Genomic DNA, 25,916 nt, shown 5'->3' on the forward strand with positions numbered 1-25,916 from the left:
TTCAGCATGCTCACATAATTATGTCGTCACGTGTTTTATAAAATGGGGTGAAAAGGGCAACGCAACTCGGGCTCCTTGCTAAAGTTTTCTTGGCAGCACAATGAAACATTCGCCTTCCATTCTATAAAGGGCTTAACAACAACTTGTAACTTAAAATCATGCAGTTACAGTAGGCAATGACACGTAAGATCAGAGTGTGGATGTAGTAGCCGCAATAATCTTGCTTACCACAATACCGATAATAGTATTACATGTTTGAATAAAAGGGATCTGGTACGATACCAGAAAGTATTACCATTCACCCTTCTGTGTGGAACGGGATTGGATTGTTTTAAATCCAAATATGCTGGAGAATGCCGTAAAGGATTCAATTAATGACAATGTCGATGTAGTTTAAACACGAATATTTTGGTGTTTTCCATCTCTTTGTAAACATCACCCTATACAGTCTTTGGTCGTATCTGACTAGCATTGCATACTGCATGAGAATGAATGTTCGGTATTTTTCATTTCATTTCGTTTCATCTTATTTCTCCGTTTCTCTTCCACAAACACTGATCACTAGGGACTAACAGCCAAGCAACTTGATTTCATGTTTATAGGTCCCATCCTTCTTCTTTTTTACAACCCCATTTCGATTTTGACCAGTTATTATATCTACTGTGTTATCATGTATGCATTTTTTAAATTATCTATGTTTTATTGAAAAATTATACAGAATCACACTATTTATAACAATCAACTTGATTAGAATAATACAATCACTGAACAATGTAGAGGAATTGTAAAAGAGAACAAAAAAGGGCAGAACATTAAGTTACCATATACAAATCAGATCTTGTTCAAGAGCGATATTCCGAGATGGGGAAGGAGAATAAAACAAACACACAAGTAAACAAACTAATGAGTGACCAACAGTTTCATCCTCCCTTCCAACTGAAAAAAAAAGTGTGTGCATTGCAGAGACTGGAACAAGCCAAACCAGGGGGCGAGAAGATCCACATTACCCAAACATAACTTGAACTTCCACACAAACTACACCCCTCCCCCGCCACACACACACACCCCACACATCCTCATCCCAACACATATACACTCACACCCCACACACATACCCTGTACATAATAAATAGATGTAGATCACCCCACCACCCAACCTGGCCCAATCCAGCTACAATGCACTCTGTAAGATGTCCTGCAAACCCTACATGTATGCATTTTTTGTTGACAAGGTAGATTATTGAATTGAAATTGAATTGAATTGAATTGAATTTCCAACATATTACAGTATTTTGAATGTGTAGTACCACAACAATGTAATGAAAAGCAAACTATAAACTGTAATACCATTGTTAGTTTCATGACAAATACCGACAAAAGGTTATTGGAAATGGAGGGGACTCCTAAAAAGCAGAACTTGTAGTTTCTAGAACCTCTCATTAAAAAAAAAAGAAAAAGAATCATTGAACTGATAAAACAAGGCGTAAGTATAAAGTAAGAAAAAGACGAAGTAAACACATACAGACACAAACACAAACTCGAGGCATTGTGCCGCCGCTCCCTTGTAAAAGAAAAAAGAGGAAAAATTAGGTAAGCGTGGAATGAGAGGCAGGAAGAGACTGATATCAACACTATCGACAGAGAAAAGGGAGAAGGAGGAGTAGATGATGGGGGAATTCCAGGGCATGTCAGGCATGAGATACATAATCATAATCGCCAAAATAGAAGGAGTATAAGAGGATTTTTTTTAGGGAAAAGATAAACGATTGTGGCAAAAATGAGACTTGAAGTCAAGGCTTGCAAAGGTGGAACTCATTGTGAAATGTATAGCAAAATTGTTTTACATTTCTTTCATTTATATGTAAAAATATTCAAACTTCAACAAGCTTCTTTCATATTACTGTCAAGAGAATTCCAACATTTCTATGATTTTGGACAAGAAAAGGGAATACAGATTCGGCAAAAATAGTCGTGGTTAAAGTAAATGAATGGACAGTAAACTTTTTCTTGTTTGATGAATATGGAGTCGAATACAGGAGGGAGAGAATAAAAGTTTGTACTCATAAACTGCCAAAAGTGCAAACGATACAAATCATCAATCTTTAGAATGTTGTGTCCTGAAAAAAAAAATGAATATGGCATCTCCATGGATCATTACAGATAATACAAACAACTTCTTTTCTGTGATAATATATATGTTTTTATATTATTCCTAATCAGCAGACGAATGAAGAAGATTCAATTCAAACTTAGAGATTGTTGAGGAGGTGAAAAAATATATCTAGGGATAGTTGACAAAAGTCATGTCACTGGAAATATAGCAGAGCTCAAAGATTGATTGATATATAGTATATGAATACTTTTTGTGTATGTTTTGTTATGTTCGTAGGTCATTATGACCTCGTAAGTTTTCTGCCCTATGTTTTTATACATTAGCGCGTCGGTACCAGAAACCATATTAATTTCTGTGCTTTTTCGTTCTATGTGCTTCAAATCTTGGCTATTTAATGTCAGCTATACTTAATTCGCTTCAGGTATATTCTCACAATTTTGCAAAGTTTTTTTTTTTTTAAATTGCAGGATTCAAAACTGATTGTTCGACTATCGACTATGGGAAATATCTCCTGCTGTAATGAATTCGTATTTCTCTCACAACATGCACAAGTTGATAATTTCTGGGTATTATTTCTGTGTAAATATCTTTCCGTCTGGTGGAAATTTGATGAATCAAGCAGTTGTATTTACTTATTCACAAATATCAGATATGTAGTGGTATGCAGAGATGCCAATACCATTACAAGATGAAGTCAACAGCGAAATTCCGCCAACATTCTATAAAGGAAACGTCAGGGTGATTATGCAAAATAAAACCACATGTTTAATCGCCAATGTGATTGGTTAATTAGTCTTTCAATATTCTCAAAATCTGTAAATATTGTTTACTTTTTTATTTTAGATTTGATTTCATTTTAGTCATTTCTCCATTTCTCACAAAGTTTATACAACATAACAATTTTCCACTACTATTCACATTATATCAAACATATACGTATATTGTCATTACATTATAATGTACAAATAGTGAAATATTGTATAGGTGAATTATAATCATACAAAAACAACTGAAAATCATTGATTATTCAATCTAATAAGCATGCAAAATACAGGAGACCGTCATTTTAAGCTGAAGCTTGAGTTTGATGGCGGCCTCTGGAAAAGCATAATATGGCTTGTATTTCTTTACAAATCATTTATGACGTATTGTGTAACCGAATAGCGTAGCTACAAAATGTATCAGTGCAAAGGTGAGTTAGAGTGCAAGTGCGTGATGCATGTGCAGTTTTGTTGTATAATTGTTAATGCTATTAAAAAAAGGTCTGTGTAGATTAACTTTCATAATACAAAAAAAAAAAGAGATATACATAAAATCTATGTATGCATGTGGTGGAAATAGTAAAGTATATCTTGGCAATTATAACTGTGTCCGCACACTGTGTTTTATTAGACATGGGACCCTTCAGAAGGTTTCAGATATCAGTCCAGGACTGATTTATTAATAAATTTCAAATCAAAGTGGTATAACGCATCAGAAAAAAAAACAATAACAAAAAACCTTATCCAATAGAGAAAAGCAGAAGACTGTCAAACTTGGTTAACTGTCGTGGAATAACAAAAAGAATCGGCAATCACCCTACATTATACAACGATAATAAATCTCGTTTCATATTTGTCTTGTCTGAATATTGACTAGAAGATATTTTAATACAATTGGGAAGACTATCGCACAAGTCGTATAGATTCATGTTCTACTTACAATTTTGGATTTGTAAGATGAAGATTTCTGGCATTACGAGTTGGATATGAATGAATACTGTTATCAAAAGCACAAAAAAAATCAAAGATGAAGGAAATTCATTATTAATATATATCTGAACATAAAAACTGCCACTTGAAGAACATTAATATCAGCCACTTTTAGTGATTTAAACATATAAAACAAGTGATATGTATTAGCAAAATAAGATGATCCTGTAAAATGCGGACTGCTCTTTTTTGTAATAATAAGATAGGATTAACTTTAGTTTTACCACAATTAGCCCTAACAGTGTTACAGTAAAGATATATGGTAATATATGCCATGGTATTATAGAACAAGAAATATAGTGCTTTAAGTTAAAGAAAATTCGGTTTAGAACATAATCTATGGAAACCTTGTGTCTTATAATAGACACAGAACACGGGCGCGCGCACTCTGTGTTATATAACCTATGGAGACGCACAGGCAAAACCCGACATTCTGTCATTAATGGAGAAATATCATAAAATAAGTAATGTCCGTGGACTTGGGGCTAGCGGTTTTCTAGTCTTAGGAAATTTTTCTATAGAATACTAAAATTAGAAGATAAATGGACTTCTAATAACGTCGGACTGGCTGCTCAAAAACAGCTTTGTGAGTTCACTTCAGAATAACTGCCCCATAGGATTGTACACACTTCCTGCAGTATTCGCCGTGTGATGCAGTGATACCTCCCTATTTGAAAGGCTGTATCTTCGCAACCGAATGGCACATGAAGCTGTGGTTTCTACCATATTACGCGCCAAAAAATTCTCTATCATATATGTGAAACTCATTGGGATTGGATTTTAGGTCTTGTCGGAATTGGCAAAAAACTGAGAAGGTCCCGTCCTCAATCCAATCACAATCAGCGACACAGAGAAGCTCATTATCATTATGAAACATGACGTCACTGTTTATTCGTAGCTGCATTTGGACGAGTTATGATTTCATATACCGTGAGTTCAAGTTCAAGTTCAAGTTCAATCATAGTTTATTTCCAATCAAAGAAAATCAAAACGTAATTATAACGTAAATTGGATGTATTTCTCATTTATAAGTTTCCTGAAGTCAGCAGTGAACCCTTTTATTAACTGGCCACCTACTGTACCAGTTATGACTTTATATGCTGCTGAGAAGATATAGAAAACGGGACTTTTCTTTTTCGATGATGTTCGATAATCATATCTTTCTCTGCAAACACATATACGCAGAGTGCACCATCGTGTAATGGGGGTGAACGTGCCCAGATAGGTAACCGCGAGTGGAGCATGAAGCGCAGTGCAGTGCAGTGCAGTGCAGTTGCAGTTGTCAACATTCCAACATGATTGTGAATCTACACTACATCAGCTTTCAGTTTCTTATTTGTGCATCTTTTAGAGTGTACTTGGGTTTTGCTATTAATTTACTGAAGTTGCTGCACTGGCGACTGTCAGCAATATATAACTGATACCTCAGTGAGTGTGTGTGTGTGTGTGTGTGTGTGTGTGAGTGTGTAGTCAGTTAAAAGGCAGATAATGTAAACAACTTCATGAAAAGCATGTAATTCATGTTGTCAATGTAGGTTTAACCGATATAATGCTATGTCTATGACTGCCCCTGCGTTGTTTCTACAGCATTTTACCCATATTCGACAATGGACCAGTCCGTATCACTGCTGTGTGCACGACGTGTGCGGCAGACCGTGTAGGCTCAGTAATAATTCAAAGCGTCCACCTTTGCGTTCAGTGTGTGCGGGCAGCGTGCACGCTCAGCAGTAAAATTATTATAATAGACTTCTGGCCAAAAAACCTTTTCATTTGTAATTTCGACACCTCTAGATATAACGTATGGGGGCAATCCAGCTGAAATTTTCATCAATAATTACTCCAAGAAATTTGGAATTCTGTTGAATAAATACTTACTCATCAATCTTTATGTTTAAAGGAGTAGAAATCGATCTAACATTATAATGTTTGAAATGCATAAAATTAGTTTTATCTATATTCAAAGACCATTTATTACACCTAAACCATTCAGAAACTTTTGGTAATTCTAAATTTACCGTATCAACTAATATTTCCAAGTTATTATGTGAAAAAATATATATATTCGTGTCATCAGCAAATAAAATGAATGACAATAAAGGTGACGCATTAGATATATCATTTACGTATAAAAGAAAAAGAAGAGGCCATAAAACTGAGCCTTGTGGAACTCCACTACTAATTTGGAGAAAACACGATTGCGCCATAAAATGATGTATACTGTGTTCTGTTTGAGAGATAATCTGTAAACCATGAAAGCGCATTACCACGTATACCATATGAACGGAGTTCATAAATCAAAATCGCATGGTCGTTGATGGTTTAGCGTATCAAACGCCTTTCTCAAATCCAAAAAGATACCAATCACATTTTCCTTATTCGACATAGCATTTGAAATTTTATCATAACTTTGCAATAAAGCTAAATTGGTAGAATGATTTTTCCTACAACCATATTGATGAAAGTTATATAGTCTTTTGTCAATTATTTTCTCAAGTATTTGGGATAAACTGGAAAGTATAGAAATGGGGGGGGGGGGGTAATGGCTTATATCATATGGATCATCTTCCTATAAATTGGAATAACTTTTGTTTCTTTTAATCAATCTGGGCATATACCCAAATGAAACAGAAAGATCGAATATATGAAATAATGGATCTGCTATAGATATATTATCTGCTTAAGCAATGAAGAACTTATTCTTTCATAACAGTGAGATTTACTCGAATTTAATGCAGTAGTTATATTGATGATTTCAGCAGGATTCGTAGGACTTTAAAAAGACACCCTACCGGTGGTTCTGAGGGGAAATCTGAGAAATGCACATGGTCCGTGCTTGGGATTTTACGTGCTAATTTTGGACCAATATTACTGAAGAATGAGTTGAATGAGGAAGCATAATTAGTTACACAATGAATTCTATTTCCATGTAAAGTGAACCCGTCCTTAGGCAAGGGATCTGTTTTGTACTGCCTTAATCAGACGCCAGGTGGCGCTAGAATTATAGGATACTTTGGCTAACAGTTGAAAATAACAAAGTTAACGGGACTCACGAATTATACTAACCACTTGTCAATTTATTACAATATTTTTTTTTTTATAACTTTGATGCGATACAATCGTTGGATTTTTCAAATAAGATGTATACAACTGATTCGTCGTCTTAGTTGACTTCATAATTGCTTTCATTATCCATGGATTCTTGGGTTTTCTGGAATTAGCTTTTGATCTTTCTAATGGAAAGTTACGTTCATAATAAATCGGAAGCTTATGATTAAAGAAGAGCAACTTCAATTCAATTCATTTATTTCATTTATTTAAACATAATAAGTAAACAGGAAATACAAACATTACAATAATATTTTCAAGTTACATCATGCAAGATACAATTAATATTAAATGTGGAGGAATCAACTATAGGTTTCAATGCCTATCAAAGGCTGATCTCTGTTAAGGTACAATATATCAACCAAGATTACATAAAAAAGTACTACAGACATTACATTACATTACATTACATTACATTACTTGACTGGCTATACCACAATGAAACAATCTTTTCACAAGGCAGTTGATATGCCATAAACTTAGTGATAACTTAAATGGTAACGTGAGGACAACTGCTTGAGATTTGGTCACAGAACTGACACGGGATTGTTTTCGAAAATATTACATAATGAAGTTTGATGGAGCGAAATGATCTTCATTTCTTGTTAGAAAAGATATATATAGTGGTAGTGTCTCTTTAAAAAAAGATTAGGGGCACGACTGAGGTTAGGAGACCTCTGAGGGAAACTGAGGCTACTGAGCAGGGCTTTCTCTGGGGAGGGGTCCTCTCGGATTGCTTCCGATACGATGGAATCCTAGAAACCAGCTTGTTCCATTTTCTGTAGAAGAGAGAGTCACACTGACATGGAAATTGATGAAATAACAATAACATTTGTGCGGAATCAAGAATTACATGAAATCCATTATTATAGCCTAACAAAAAAGTAAAGAAAAACAAAAACTCCCATCGTCACCACAGGGGAGCTTTTTTCTCTTCTTTTTTTTTGTCAATACCAAACAACAATACTGTATGATATTGAGGTTTTCATTGGTTGCTCACCACATGCAACATAGATCCTGTATTAAGGGTTTCGTCTGTAACTCACCGCATTAACGAACATTCGATGAGAGAAAGGGAAAACAAAGCCGTGTTGTTTCATTTTCAGCGTACATAAACAGCTATGGTTCACTTGATCGTATCACTTTTGTGAAATATCACAGCTTAGAAACCCTAATCCGTCCGCGCACTATCGAGAAAGCTATTAGTCTGGGTGCCAGAGGCTGAACCTTGTTTTACCGTCCACCCAATGTTTTTTTTTATGGTTTTACCCTATTTCGGGGGTGCTGAATCCGAATCTGGATGATGCAACTCTTGCATCCTTGAGGATTTTGAGATATTCAAGATGGCCGCCAAAATGGCCGCCCGAACTGGAAATTCCCACGTATTTCCTTCTAAGTGATGAGATATTGAAAACAATTCATGGTTTTACCCTATTTCGAGGGTGCTGAATCCGAATCTGGATGATGCAACTCTTGCATCCTTGAGGGTTTTGAGATGTTCAAGATGGCCGCCAAAATGGCCGCCAAAACCGAAAATTCCCACGTATTTCCTTCTAAATGGTGTGAAATTGAAAACAATTGATAATTCTATCCTATTTGGAAGGTGCTGAATCCGAATATGGATGATGCAACTCATGCATCCATGAAGTTTTTGAGATATTCAAGATGGCCGCCAAAATGGCCGCGCCAATTAAAACCGGAAATTCCCATGTATTTCCTTCTAAATGGTGAGAAATTGAAAACAATTGATGGTTTTACACTATTTCGAGGGTGCTGAATCCGAAACTGGATGATGCAACTCTTGCATCCATGAAGTTTTTGAGATATTCAAGATGGCCGCCAAAATGGCCGCCAATTAAAACCGGAAATTCCCACGTATTTCCTTCTAAATGGTGAGATATGGAAAAGAATTGATGGTTTTGCCCTATTTCGAGGGTGCTGAATCCGAATCTGGATGATGCAACTCTTGCATCCATGAAGTTTTCGAGATATTCAAGATGGCCGCCAAAATGGCCGCCAATCAAAACGGAATTTCCCACGTATTTCCTTCTAAATGGTGAGATATGGAAAACAATTGATGGTTTTACCCTATTTCGAGGGTGCTGAATCCGAATCTGGATGATGCAACTCTTGCTTCCTTGAGGATTTTGAGATATTCAATATGGCCGCCAAAATGGCCGCCAAAACCGAAAATTCCCTCGTATTTCCTTCTAAATGGTGAGAAATTGAAAACAATTGATGGTTTTGCCCTATTTCGAGGGTGCTGAATGAGAATCTGGATGATGCAACTCCTGCATTGTTGAATATTTTGAGATATTCAATATGGCCGCCAGAATGGCCACCCAAAACGGAAGTTCCCATACATTGAAAGCCATTGGTGGTTTTTATCTTATTTTGAGTGTGCTGAATCCGAAGCTCAGGATACAACTCTTGCATCCTTAAGGGTTTTGAGATGATAAAGATGGTCGCCAAAAATGACCGCCAAAAACGGAAATTCATATGTAGACCCCCTATTTCCTTCTAAATGGTGTAAAATATAAAACAGTTGGTGGTTTTACACTATTTTGAGTTTGCTGAATTTGAAGCTCCAGGATACAGCTCTTGCTTCCTTGAGGGTTTTGAGATACTAAAGATGGCCGCCAGAATGGCCACTAAATGGCCGTTAAAAACGAAATTTTCCATGTAAGCCCTCTGTTACCTTCTAAATGGTGTAAAATTTTAAAACAATTGGCGGTTTTACTCTATTTCGAGGGTGCTGAGTCCGAACCTGGTTGATGCAACTTTCGTATTCTTTGTAAGGGTTTTTGAGATGTCCAAGATGACCGCCAATATAACTGTCAAAAATTGGAAAATTTTAGACCCTATTCAGTACCCTCGAAACTTGGTAATTGAAATTCATCCATTCTTTAGGGTTTTTAGACGACCAAGATGACAGCCAAAGTAAGTGGCAGAATTCCAATGTTAATATATTTTTTCTTAATGGTAAAAGTTTTAAAATAAATTGATGGTCTTACCCAATTACGAGGGTGCTGAAGGTCTTTGAAGGTTTTGGGATATCTAAAATGTCCTGTATGAACGGAAACTCCTTAACATTTTCTTATACTTAAATTATTACCTTCCATGTTGTCGTTTGTTTTCTCAATTTTTTTCCGCGTTACCTGTGATATGACCGTCCCTTCGTGTGTGTTTGTAATATATTATATATACGTATACATATTATACATATACACATATATAATGTTACATCATAATTGAAAAAAAAAATTGAAGCATAACTATAAAAATGTCCCACTCGTGTCTTCAACAATGTCATCAAGACCATCAATTTAAACCAAATAACCAATTTGAGTGTTCATGGATGAAGAGATTAAAACTGCTCATGGATTAAGACAGGTAATATTGGGTAATTTCAGTACACTTCTCTACATCACTATCACAATATGATATGTTTTCCATATCTCACCATTAAGAAGGAAATACGTGGGAAATTCCGGTTTTATTTGGCGGCCATTTTGGCGGCCATCTTGAATATCTCAAAAACTTCATGGATGCAAGAGTTGCATCATCCAGATTCGGATTCAGCACCCTCGAAATAGGGCAAAACCATCAATTGTTTTCCATATCTCACCATTTAGAAGGAAATACGTGGGAATTCCCGTTTTTAATTGGCGGCCATTCTGGCGGCCATCTTGAATATCTCAAAAACTTTATGGATGCAAGAGTTGCATCATCCAGTTTCGGATTCAGCACCCTCGAAATAGGGTAAAACCATCAATTATTTTCAATTTCTCACCATTTAGAAGGAAATACATGGGAATTTCTGGTTTTAATTGGTGCGGCCATTTTGGCGGCCATCTTGAATATCTCAAAAACTTCTTGGATGCATGAGTTGCATCATCCATATTCGGATTCAGCACCTTCCAAATAGGATAGAATTATCAATTATTTTCAATTTCACACCATTTAGAAGGAAATACGTGGGAATTTTCGGTTTTGGCGGCCATTTTGGCGGCCATCTTGAATATCTCAAAACCCTCAAGGATGCAAGATTTGCATCATCCAGATTCGGATTCAGCACCCTCGAAATAGGGTAAAACCGTCAATTGCTTTCAATCTATCACCATTTAGAAGGAAATACGTGGGAATTTCCAGTTCGGGCGGCCATTTTGGCGGCCATCTTGAATATCTCAAAACCCTCAAGGATGCAAGAGTTGCATCATCCAGATTCGGATTCAGCACCCCCGAAATAGGGCAAAACCATCAAAAAACATTGGGTGGACGGTAAAACAAGGTTAGGCCCAAAAAGTCGCTTTGGCACCCAGACTATATCTACTTAACAAAGGTACGTACATGTACTGATTTTATTTGAGGAAAGATTGATATTTAGATTTTTTTGTGTTTAATTGGGATCTGAAATAGCGATTGTTATACTCCTTATAAAGTTTGATAGCATGAAACCTATAAGGTGACTTACTACGCAATTGAGTGACTACTTGATATTGATTGCACAGATACTTCAGAAATACACACTTTCTATCCTGCTGAAGGAAATGTAGACAGATTAGGTGCTGAAGCTTTTTTCCAGAAGATAAACATTTACATACTCGATGACATAAAAATAGTTTATTGATACTGCATCTTTTATTTTGCTCTCGTATCTACTTGCGTGTCTTTTCAGGAGCTTTCAAAATTTGTCGCTAGAAGATGATATCACTGATCTTTCGACACGTTTCTGTTTGCAGAAATATCGTATTCATGTAGACTTGATTAGTTATGTAATTTATTTATCACAATATATTTCTAACTAGAATGACGCATCACCCGGGGAAAGCGTTGCTAGGTAACACTTCATTTTTTTTTCCCGTCACTGCTCCATGAATCCTCTCTGAATAACGAATTTTCTTATTTAGATCATACATTGGTTTGTTTTACCGAAAGTAAGAGTGAACGTGTGACTCTTGACGTACACTGAATTTAATAACGTCGAAAAAGGCAAACTACACATCTATCAACATCATTCAAGAAAACTTGTGAAAAGCAGCGTATAATGATGACTCGAAGTCCAGTTGTATTGATTTCTGATCAAACAATTCAAATCAATGCTGCTAGCCAACTTTATATTTTACGTACATTAATGTGTGATTTTTCAATGAGTGAGGGATCTGTGTTAATATTCGTTCCTTCAGATGAAGCTGTCCGCCTTGTCATTTCTTGTCCTCCTGGGTCTTTGCGTCCTCCATGACGTAACGCTGGTCGAGGGTAAGTCTCTTTCAACTTTATTTGGAAACTTTTATTGTTTTACATCAATCATATTTAACTGTCCTAACCATCTGATATAATCAATGAGATCTAGTTGCCACAAATTTCAATGTCCGTGCATTAAATGTATTTTGTGTTTGGCTTTCACTTAATCTGTTTGCAGACATAAATAATTTCTCTTTGTGGAAACATGATCGAAGTAAGCAGTCGATCGCCGGGAAATGCTAATTCGAGGATTTCGGAAAGATGGCAAACCCGGAAGAATGTATATTTGGAACATGTAATCTGCACGGTATAAGATGAATATAAAATTACAACAATAAAGACATTGATAATTTCTCTCTGATCTGTCTTATTCTATACAAATATGTAGAAACTTCAAATATGATATATCATGCTCGTCTATTTTTTGAATTCTGTTTATACGCTGGGCAGGAACAGGAAGTAGACTCGGCGACCATTTCCGGCTCCTCAGAGAGAGGCGAAGTAACTCGGATGAGAGTGGGTCGAGTGGTAGCCCTAGTGGCAGCTCGAGAGGCAGCTCGAGTAGTAGCTCGGAAACACGGCCTGTATCACCCGGTCCTGTGGTTACTACTGCAACAACAACACGTCGTCAGACCACAACCACCACAACCAGAGTTACTACCATGGCTACCACCATGGAATCAAAATCAGATGCCACCACTAATCCTACCACAGAGGTTACCACGGAACTTACAACGGCTACCACCACTAATCCTACAACAGCTACTACCATGGAATCTACAGCAGATGCCACCACTAATCCTACCACAGAGGTTACCACGGAACTTACAACGGCTACCACCACTAATCCTACAACAGCTACTACCATGGAACCTACAACAGATATCACCACTAATCCTACAACAGATACCACCACGGACCTTACAACGGCGACGACCACTAATCCTACGAAAGCCACTACCATGCAATCTACAACGGCAACCACCACTAATCCTACAACATCTACCACCATGGGACCTACAACAGATGATACCACTAATCCTACAACGGCTACCACGCAAGAACCGACCACAGAGGGTACAACTCCACAGGCCACTTCCACGGCGCCGATACCGACAACTACGTGTGTCCCTACGCCCAGGTTAGACGTGCCACTGTGTCGAAATCCCAGCAGCGCCCGCTAGTGGCTGCATTTCAACTCGGCAGTACTTAATGTTGGCCTTGAAACTTATCAGTGAATACTTAGCCCGAACAAGGAGGTTGAAGAGATGGAGTAACAACAGAGTTATTCCCTTTCTATTCATGTTCGAAGCCACCGCTCAAAAATATTTGAAGCATGTGCCAAACAGGATCTGCCGCGCCGATACGAAGACAATTGACTCGTGTCTCATTGCATAATCACCAGCCACTTTCAAAGGAAGATATGTCTTTGTGAAACAGTGATGGTAATTACTCTTCGCTATCTCTTCTTATAAAAGTAGGTGGTATACAGACACGAGGATGCGCGAACAGAAATTGAGGAAAAAATGCTGAAATGAAGACGAAAATTACTCGACTGGGCATACCCGGGTACTAATCTGATATACATGTATCTATCAATAAAGAATTATACTTGAAGATTATTACATTTCATTTGGGGATATTAAGTGGAAAAGTGATTAAATCAGCTTTCCAGGATGGTACAGTTTAAACATTTTCACATAATACAGCTCTAATTTACACTTTTCCGCAAATTTCTAAACGGAATTGATTTTTGTTTTACAAGCTTTATTATTAAGTGAAATTTTATTTCATTTAATTAATAAATAAGCAAAATATGGCCAACATTATGATAACGTTCAAAATGAATCTTCAGATTGCTCAGCAAGACGGCGGCTTGGAACATCGATCATCAAAGGCACAAGTGCACCTGCGGAATTCTTTTGTACATCAATAGAAATCTGACAACTGTTTGGATTTATAACTACAGCCAGTTGGAACTCCATGTATAAAACCTCCTGGCCCGAATTACGAAGTTCACAGTTACCACTAGTCTGCAACGACCTCTCCAACCACAGCCTTTGTAAAACATGGAATAGTCTTCAAGAAGAGCAGTTGAAAACAGCCATGCAGGAAGTGGTAATTTACGTGTCAATGCTGCATGGTGCTGAAACGAATGCAAATTCACCTGTAAATACCAGTCTGCACCTGGTTCATTTATAACGCACTTGTCATGAAGCCCTATCTAGGTTTTGATTCATTTTAATAGAAGGTCCCAAATGATCTTTATCTGCACATATTCAGATTGGAACCGTGAACTGGCTTATACTAGGTGTTACAAAAAACATTTCCCACTTTTGATCCTTAAATAGTTCAAAAACTATATATCAGATAACACTATCATTGATATGAATAAAAGCTGAATAGTGTACAATTTTGTTGGAGGTGATTTGACCATGAGAGCATGAATCAGATTCATTAAGTCCATGATTAATTTTAAAGAGAAGTTCCAGATTTTGGTCAAATTTGAACTCTCTGTAAAAAATTGAACTTTACACAGGAACCAATCATGTGTATGTGGTGAGTGTGTGATTACAAAGACCCTAAACATAGACATGAATACCATGAATTTTCAGAGCTCTGCTGACTAGGCTTCTGGTCTCTCACTCCAAGGCACATGGAATGCTTTATTAATAATTCATGATGGATTGCGCTGGGCATTGCTAATCTGAATTCATGGTAAAGGGTAAAATACATGCACAGGAAAAAAATAAGCACATGTTTTCATGTGCGTGCATACACTACATTTCAGGATGAATAAAGACTAGCTGTGATAGTGGAATTTCTAATGAATATGAGCATTCAAACCCTGCCCATTGTTCAGGACCACTGTCTGGGCAGGGAGGTGCTAGAGAAGGAGAGACAACTACTGCTCTCCTTTGAAGTCATGAATTACGAAGAGTTGCCACTCCATCTCTGTAACACCTCCCTGGTCTTGGGTGTTAACCATTCACTCCCATACACACCAGTCAGGGAGGTGTTAGAAAAGGAGAGACAACTCTTCGTAATTCATGCAAACACATGTTTTGGTTCAAAGCGTTACAATGGGATGTCTAGCATTCCACTACACGCTTTGAAGTCATGCTCTGCACCGCTCTATAGTTGCAAGGCGAAGTTCGGAGACGAAGAACGCATTTCACCTTTCGTTGAATTACAAGCTTTATTTCCCTGTAAAATTTTAAATGAAATACTCGAATAAATTGATTAAGAGTAGTTTAGGAAAAAATTCAATATTATAAACATGTATTTCTAGTTTCTTCGTAATGCGCAAATTGAAATGAAATGAAAATTAGGCCATCTTAAAAACCTAATATTTTTCTATAATGTGCACATTTCCGCATGTTAGTTTTCTATCCTTTAATCTGGGATATTTTGATCTTTCAAATAAAGTACTCCGCTAAAGCGTGCTCCAGCGTGCTTTTAAACTATTTGCTGTTAAAATTGTCAGTTTTATACTGCATTTTGATTCGCTGCTCCAATTCAAGGTACACAAATTCATTGTTGCCATCACACTGAAAGAGAGAGAGAGCGAAATGCAGTAGGGGCAAGTATTTCTAGATGTGAGAGCGCTAGTCCCGATTATTGATGCTCTCTTTTGTCAAAGCACCTGATTTCCACCTGTAATTAAGCGCATAACTTCTCGGCGGTGCCGCGCATGACTTCAAAGGAGAGCAGGACAGTTGTCTCTCCTTTTCTAAAGGCCGTGTCACGCCGTTCCGGGCAAGCTACGCGGGCTTGTGGCGAGGAGGTAGTTTCCAGCACGTAGAAGATTTTCAGCGGGCGAACAAGAATGTTTGCAATTTTCATTCATGCCTTGTCATACCGTACGTGGGGAAGTTTTGCGGCTTGACTTACGGGGAAACAAATTTACTCCCCGGAGCTCTCCGCAGTTGGTCCGCACCTGACAGTATCTAGCGCGTATCTCGCCTGTAGTTGCCCGGAGGTGCTCACGCAAGTCCGATTTAACCGCAGCCAAGTTTTGAGCATGACCAAAACTTTTTCCGGGTGAGTCGCGGGAATGCCCGGAGAGGTCCACGCAAAACGCCAGTAGGAGGCCCGTAGCGGCAGCACTTCCCAGGCTGGTTAACTCCCACGCAGGTACTTCGCAGTCCCGTGTGCAGCCAAGATAATGAAATTCTGTGGGATTTCAGCCTTTCAATCAGAGGAATTCCTTCACTGAGTTGTCAGCCCCCACGCGACTGGTAAAAGGTCACGCAGTATACTCGCAAGTATTATTTAAGTAGAACGCGTCCAGCAAGTAGGGCACATGCGCTGACTCGCTCAAATCCTTTTCCACCCTTAGGAATGTCCGGTATGCTAGAAAATCCCTACAAGTAACAAGCCCGAGTAGCTTGCCCGGAAAGGTGTGACAGGACCTAAACACGGTTGCGGGTAAAAATATATGCGTGCGCACCTCCGGGCGACTACGGTTGAGATACGTGCTAGGTACTATCATGTGCGGATCATCTACGGGGACCTCCGGGTAGTCAAAATTGTTCTTTGCAAGTCGCACGCAAGGCTTGCCCGGAAAGGTGTGACACGGCCTTAACACCTCCCTGCACCAATTGACCCCTGTGCAAAAAGTTTTGTACAGAGGGTTAAAGATAGAACAAAATCTGAAACCTTATTTAAAAATAAATCTTGAATTTAATGAAACTGATTTATGCTTTCATTTTTAAATCACCTCCAACAAAATTGTACACTATTGTATTCATCTATTGCTCATATCAATGTCAGTGTTATCTGACATATAGTTTTTGAACTATCAAGGATCAAAAGTGGATTTTTTTTTTGTAACACCCAGTACAATCAGTGTCGAAGCTTATCCAAATGCTATAGTCACAAAATAAACTTATTCCATTCTTTATCAAAGATATTGAAAGGATGGTTAGATCACTTTGGCGAAAATTAAATGAGTCAGAACGCCTAGGCTAATGAACTATGTAATAAAACAAAATGTCTTTATCTATTGCCTTTGTTTCTGTTTTTCTATTTTTGACAGTTATGTGAGTTGGGAGACGAAAGTGAAATTGCTCCGTTTTTGTCAATCAACTGTCCGACACTTTTAGCAGTGAATTGTTGCCATATGATAATCACTTTACAGTGTGCCGTTCACGTTCTGTCACGTCGTCTTCTCCTAACTGACTTTTTTTTATTATCAACATTCAAATAAGCATGCAAAACACTTAAACCGACAATTTGAGCTTGAATTCGACAACTGTTACCCAGACCTGCTAGCAGTGTTCTTTAATAGCGTTGATTCATCACTTACTCTGACGTGGTTCGTTTCAAAATAGTTATGATTTGATAACGTCATGACGATGTGAGACGTTAGAAGATTCCCGAGGCAGTATCGTCCATCAACAATCTCCTATTTCATAATAATTGGTACATGTAGGCCTACTCAAATCCAAAAATTGTCTTATTAATATGAAGAGTTTTATCGCAAAACGAGCTAACTCCATTCTTGTTAAGTTGAGATTTTTGAGATTAAAGTTGCTAAAAACAAAGAAATTAATAAGAAAATACAGGATATCTTCAATGATTACTTCAGGAATACTCCTTATTATATCACAAGTGAGGTATTACTGGAAAGGTTTAATTTTACTCTATCTGATGATGAACTTTCTTTGAAATGTTTGAAAATGGCGGTTAGCTCATTTTGCAATAAAAATCTTCATATACGTCGCGTACAACGTATTACCTAAAGGAAATGGGAAGAGGGAAATAAATTGATGTAATATATAGACAGGTGTGTGTGTGTGTGTGTGTGTGTGTGTGCCACAAATTCTTGTCGTATCGAGTAGACCTACTTCAGGAAAAGATTAATAGCTATGATGTCCTTGTTGGCAGTTTGATGTGAAGATGTGTCATGGCAAAGCCGTGTTTGTTACTTAATCACCAGATCATAAATACCGATTATTATGAAACAAACGTGATAATCTTGCAAAGTCGGCAAATTAAACGAATTCACACAAACATCTTGGTATCATAATATTGAAATTCCCTTTTGGTCACATCAAAATGTACAAATGAAATTCACACAAAGCCTGCCCGATCCTCCTTTCTTTAGCATTTGTTAGAAGTTATCTTATTCATGTTTGTTACAAAGGACCGCCTTCATCAAGGCCCTAGACCAATGAAATCCAAATCTAAATGTTTAGGTTTTTACTACGCGACGAACGAGATAAAGTGGTAAGAACCACTACCAATACATTGTATTGAGATTAGCTAAATACCAATCACATGATATAACTCATTTTAGTGAAGAGCACACAGGGCCGGAAACCCTCGTTTAGTAATACATGTACTAGGCGTATATGTAACCAGGGAGGTGTTACAGAGATGGAGTGGCAACTCTTCGTAATTCATGCAAACACATGTTTGGGTTCAAGGCGTTACAATGGGATGTCCAGCATTCCATTACGCTTTGAAGTCATGCTCGACACCGCTCTAGTTGCAAGACGAAGTTCGGAGACGAAGAACGCATTTCACCTTTCGTTGAATTACAATCTTTATTTCACCGCAAAATTTTACATGAAATACTCGAATTGATTCAGAATAGTTTAGGAAAGAATTCAATACTATCAACATGAATTTCTAGCTTCTTCGTAATTCGCAAATCGAAAGGAAATGAAAATTAGGCCCTCTTAAAAACCTAATTTTTTCTATAATGCGCACATTTCCGCATGTTAATTTTCTATCTGTTAATAAGGGGATATTTTGATCTTTCAAATAAATTCAAGGTACACAAATTCACTGTTGCCATCACATTGAAAGAGAGAGCGAACTGCAGTAGGAGCAAATATTTCAAGATGTGAGAGCGCTAGTCCCGATTATTGATGCTCTCTTTTGTCAAAGCACATGGGTAACACCTGTAGTTGAACGCATAACTTCTCGGCGGTGCCGCGCATGACTTCAAAGGAGAGCTTTAGTTGCCTCTCCTTCTCTAGCACCTCCCTGATGTAACGCAGCTCCTATTGTGGCTGTCTCATAAAACTTGACTCAACATTTTGAGCCTCTGCGGGAAAATTATTCTATCCTCTCATTTTATTCTAAGAGAGAAATAGAAAGAGAGAGAGAGAGAGGAGAGAGAGAGGGAGAGAGAGAGAGAGAGAGGGGGGGGGGGGAGAGGGAGAAAGAAAGAGACAGATGTGCGATACAGCATTCAAAACATCGTTTTCACGAATCATAGTTATAGTGTAGCCACAGACTTCTGGGTAACATAAACATAGAATCAACTTTGATTTGTTTAATGTTGAATCTTTTAACTTTCAACAAAAATAGCATATTCTTTTTCACACATAGAACACTGGTTGTGGCACCCAGGACAGAACTACATATTTCATAAAGAGAGTTTAGTTCGTGTATACCGTTGGCAGAATTAGTGCTATATGGCATAAGGTCTCAATAAAGAAATTAATAACCTTACTTTTACAAAGACAATCTTAATCTTGTATAATGTAAAATTTCAACGTAAATGACATTGATTATGTAAATTCCTGGAAGGGGTTTTGATGAAAGTGACTAACAAAACACGTGGCATAGATTTCGCTGGAAAAAAAAAGCAAAACAAGACAAAACCGAAAGAGCTACCCTGTTGAAATAAAACGGAAATGCATCTATTGATTATAATTACAGTATTTTGTGATCAGAAGTAAAATCGTCCTTGTTCTGTTCATACTGAAGGCAAATCTCCATCAACTGCCATATGTCTCAAATTAAGACTGAGTGGATCCCGTATGTATATATGATTAAAAGCAATCCCAGATAATGGTGTTTTCTGAGAAACACAAAGAGACAATGCACAGCTATGTGTTAGGATCAAAGCTGGAGTACATTAGGCATAACAACCCCAAGTCCGCATCGAGATTTTATAGCATCGATCTCCATACTCCAGTCTTCACAAACCTCAGCCAGAAGAACTATTCGACCGGCTATACCACAATAAAAAAAAAATATGTTGATATGTCTTATAACGTGAATAATAACGTTAGGACAACTGTCAGTTTTTATTGAAACACGAAATAAACGATTTTTTTTTTCTCCGAGCGGACTCCGAACAAAATTATGCAAGTTATAATGCGTGCATTTGAAGTTTGATCTTAAAAGTGTCTTTATTTTATTCAGAGTACACTATGTCATGTTTAATCATAGCACAAGGTGCTGTATGGAAGAGTTGAAATAGACCTAAAGCGCCTTAAGATGTTGTGTCCCTTAAATCCTTCACACGGAATAATGCCAGTATGATAACCTGGGCGATGTTGATGCGATGCCGATGTGCAGCGCTCTGCGATGACGGAAGGCGGGGAAATTGACTGTGACGTCTGATTTGGATAATATCGAGATTTGATCACATCAAAACTGAACAAATTATTGTTTTTTAAAATAGTATTAAGGGGCACAATGATCTTCTTTTTTTTCTGTCTCTCGTATTGTTAAAGGCACGATTGGCGTTTTGAGACCTCGGCTATACAGAGAATGAAGGTACTGAACCGGGCTTTCTCTGGGCGGGGTCTTCCAGGACTGTGTGCTTTCGATACGATGGAATTCCTGAAACCCGCTTGGTTCCGTTTTCTGTAGAAGGGAAAGTCAAATTGACATTGACATAGAATAAGAATTAATATTCATGCGGAATCAAGAATTACGTGAAATCCATTATCATAGGCTATCAAAAAAGTTAAAAAAGTTAACCCCCCCCCCAAAAAAAAAAAAAAAAAAAAAACAGCCAAAAAACAAAATTGTCATCGTTACCACAAAGGATTTTTTTTTTCTATACCAGACAACAGTACTCTATCGTGAATGGTATGGAGGGCTTTGTCGGTAGCTCACCACATGCCACATAACTCCTGAATTAAAAGTTTCGTCTGTAACTCACCGCATTGTCGAAAATTCAGTGGGATAAAGATGAAATTGAGTTGCATTGTTACATTTGTTTTGAGCGTACATAAATTGCCATAATCCTTCTGATCGAATCACTTTGTGAAATATCACAGCTCAGAAATCACCAAGCCGTCTACTCATAGTCGAGACATCTATCTACTTAACGAAGGTATGTAAGGATTTTATTCTAATAAAGAGTGATATCTAAAATTTTAGAATTTGTTGGTGAGAATTTGGAATAGCGATTGTTATACACCTTGTGAAATAGCATGCATCCATACGTGGCTCATTTAGTAATTGAGTCATTAATTAATATAAATTGCACAGATACTTGAGAAATTCATTTTTTTTTAAGATAATCGTAAGTAGCATGACACATCATCAAAGGGCAAGCGTTGCTAGGTAACACTTTATTTTCTCATCTCTGCTCCTTGAGTCTGCTGTAAACGACAAGCTGTTTCTTATTGATAACATTCATTATTTTTATACCAAAAGTAAGATTGAAAGCTGTTCTTGAAATACACATAATAGTAACATCTTCAAGAAACTTTGGGAAAAGCAATGTATTACGTACTCCGTAGTAGTCTTGTTTTTCGTTTTGTTTTTTCTGGTCAAACGATTCAAATGAATAAGATGAAGCTAACCATCTTTATGTTTTACCTACATTAATAGTGTGCGTTTAAATGAGTGGGATATCAATTTTGTGTTAATATTCGTTCCTTCAGATGAAGCTGTCCGCCTTGTCATTTCTTGTCCTCCTGGGTCTTTGTGTCCTCCAGACCGTCACGATAGCTGAGGGTAAGTAGCTGACAACTTTATTTGCAGACTTTAGTAATTTCACATCGGTCATACTTAACGGTCATAATCATCTGACATTTTCCATGCTATTTATTGTCACAAATTTCAATACCCGTGTATTTTGGGTTTGGCCCTCACTTCTGTGCACAAAGTGCCTATTATGATATTGTCTTTGTGGAAACATGATCGAAGTAACTAGACGATCGCCTGGGAACGGGAAATCAAGAATGATTTCGGCAAGGAGGCAATAAGGAAAGAAATCTGGAATCTGCATGATATTTTAAAGATAACCATAGATTTTACGGTATGATGTTATTACGACGAAAATAAAATGGCTGATTTGTCTCTGATCTGTTTTGTTCTGTGCAAATATGAACAACTATAAGTTACTATCTGATATAATAGGCCTACAATAAAAAATTGTTCTAAAATTTATTTTTTAATTCTGTATATGCGCGGGACAGGAAGGAGAAGTAGACTTGGTGACAATTTCTGGCTCCTTAGGGAGAGGGGAAGTAACTCAGATGAAAGTAGCTCGGATAGCAGCTCGTCCGAGGAAACACGGCCTGTACCACCCCGTACCACTGCAACAACAACTCGTCAGACCACAGCCACCACATCCAGAGTTACTACCACCTCTAATCCTACAACAGCTACCACCGTGGAACCTACAACAGATGCTACCACTAATCCTACAACAGATACCACCACCAGTAATCCTACAACAGTTATGGGACCTACAACACATATCACCACTAATCCTACAACAGCTACCACCACGGAGCCTACAACGGCAACCACCACTAATCCTACAACAGCTACCACCATGGGACCTGCAACAGATATCACCACCAATCCTACAACAGCTACCACCGTGGAACCTACAACAGATATCACCACTAATCCAACAACAGATATCACCACTAATCCTACAACAGCTACCACGCAAGAACAGACCACAGAGGGTACCACTCCACAGACCACGCAAGCCGATGCTGGTAACCTCGTGTGTCGTGGCGGGGAGGTCAGCTGTGAGTGTGTTTTTTAGAATCCCAGCAGCGCCCGCTATTGGTTGCATTTGAACTTGCCAGTATTGAATTTGGCCTTGAAACTTATTCAGTGTACAATATTTAACGCGAAAATTAAGGAGTATGAAGGAATACAATTGACATCAGTGCTGCGAGTTGTCCATGATGTTCATAAAATACACTTCATCCTTTTTTTTTATAGATATTGGAAGAATGATAAGACTATTTTGGCGAAAGTTGTACACGCCTGCATGCACGCCTAGACTACTGTATAAAATTATGAATGATGTAATAACACAAACATTTCTTATCTATTGCCTTTGTTTCTCTTTTTGTATTTTGTCTGTTTGTGAGCTGGGAGACGAAAGAGAAATAGGTACGTTCGTGTCAATCAAGTCTGATCCTTTTTAGCAATGAACTGGTGTCATGATATAATTAAACTTAGTGTGCCATTCACGTTCTGTCGGGTCGTCTTCTAATTGATTTTTCTACCAACATTCAATCAAGCATGCTAAACCAACAAATTGAGTTTGAATTGAAAACCAATACCCAGACCAGCAATATTCTTTAGCGTTGATTCTTCACATACTCTGAGGTTGTTTGATATGATGACGTCATGTGAGACGTTAAAAGCTTCCCGAGGCAATATCTAGTCTATTGATTTCTTATCTCAAAATGCGGGTACTTGAATACAAATCAATCGTCTTATTAATAACAACATCGCCTATCACCTAAGGATTGAATAGAGGACAATAAATTGATATCAAGCGACTGGTATTTGTGTATGTGTGTATGCGTGTGTGCGTGTGTGTAGTGTGTGTGTGTGTGTGTGTGTGTGTGTGTGTGTGTGTGTGTGTGTGAGAGCCGTAAAGTACTGTCTGCATGGTAACTGATTGGATTTAGGAGGTGGGGAAGGGGACATGACTGTGAGTACGGATGACTTTTGTCGTTTTAGCTGTAAAGGTGTCGGGTATAAGGGTGGCTATAAGGAAGTTGCTTGGGGATGGATGTGTTAGTTTCAGAAAAATCCACTTATTGTGATTTTGCTGTACTATTTTCATTCTGTTTGTTAGAATGAAAAATGAAACGTACGTGTATGTATCAACCATTACCTTTGTTAATTTGTATTTTCCTAGGTGCGAAAATATTACTATAGGAACTAATTTTGACCAACGCTAAATTTTTGTTACGTTGTACAGTAATTCCACAATGAATGCTGCCTTTGGTACTACTGAATGAGGTGAATAGACATCATTGAAATAAGTATCGAATGCTTCATGGAAAGGTGATATGATAATAATAATAGTAATAATAATGATAATAATAATAATAATAATAATAATAATAATAATAATAATAATAATAACAATATTACCATTATTATTATTATTGTTATTATTATCATTATTACTACTACTACTTCTACTATTGTAAGACCCAAAATTGTGTCCTTCTTCCCCACTCCTCACTTCCCACTGTAGATGTCCTTGCAGTGCATTATGACGCAGGACGCACTGGTTTATTTGGAAAGTGGTCAGTCCCCACTGACCCATTCCACCCACCGATTATGAGCCCCTTTGTTTAGACTTCTCCCTAAAACACTTGACCAGCACATTCCTTTGTGCTGACGACCACTATTACAGAATAGTGAGTTCATTCAGAAACTCTCATGACCAAATATGGTATTAGGACTTTCCCCTTCCCAAATTTGGATTGCCTTCTAAGAGATATCCTGCATATGTATTAGTAAACAATACTCTCCCCTTTTATTTTATGCAAAGTGCCAATAATAATGTATTCACAAGTTTAAGTATAAATGTCCCTGCAAATCCATACTCTTAGTTCTTGTTCAGCCAAACTTACACTGGTTCGGCCAGGCCTCTTGCCACCCGGCAGAGGGATATCAGCGATACACTCCAGCCCCGATTGGGAGCATACCAGGGAGTGCCAAGTGTTCATATATTGAGATTGTACTTTCGCCAAGTTCCTGTATTACTACAAATAAAGTATACATTCTGGCTGAACTGTACTTTCCTTCGCGTCTCTTCGTCATCATTATCATTGTGTCATCCAGCTGAGACTGTCATCGCACATTCTACTGAACTGTTATACGTTTATAGTAACACTCAGTTATACAAGTGTTACGAGTGGTGACTTTGCATTATTATCACCGTCGTGATCCTGATACTTATACTCCAGTGACACTCGCCTATAAGTCCACGCTTACCACAAACAATCCAAAAACACAAGAGTGTTACAGTGGTGGCAGCGGTAAAGCGGAGCCATCTACCCGCTCGACGTTACTTTTGGTGGCAGCAGCAAAACGGTGACCTGCAACCCGTTGGCGTGATTGACTACTCGTCGTGCTGCTGTTCATCCGGATGTCAACTTATATGAGCCTGGTACATGTGTATGTTTCCTGCATATCGTACCATTGTACGATAATTTTTTTTTTTTTTTGGACGCTCTGCTGCTGTTGACTAACTCAAGTTAGTCAGTGTTTCCGTCTACTCTGTCTGTGTTTCCTGTTGAACTCCCCCTGGCCATCTCTTCTCATCGACTTTCTGGGATCCTGTTCATCTTCTTCCTGTCTACCTTCGGCTTCTACCCGACGATCTTCTGTACCTGACGATCTTCTGTCAACCCATCATCTTCCCTCTACTGTGGTCATCCTCCTCATCCTGTCTCTGGACTTGTGCTACGTGAAGCTGCGCCTGCAAGGAAGCTGCCTTCGTGGGCTCCTCAACACAGTCTTCCCGGCAAACCTCGCCTGTTCATCTGTCACTTCTCTTGTTAAGTCTACTTTCGAACTTTATTTTTCCCTCTTTCCATATTATTTCTACTGTATGAATTATATTGCATTTTTGTGTGTATAGGACCTTATGCTCTATTTTAAGTTTTTATGTTAGCTGTCATTATCACTGCATTCCATGATTTATACATATATAGATATAG

The sequence above is a fragment of the Diadema setosum genome, chromosome 6 (genome assembly GCF_964275005.1).
Source record: "Diadema setosum chromosome 6, eeDiaSeto1, whole genome shotgun sequence".
NCBI lineage: Eukaryota > Metazoa > Echinodermata > Echinoidea > Diadematoida > Diadematidae > Diadema > Diadema setosum.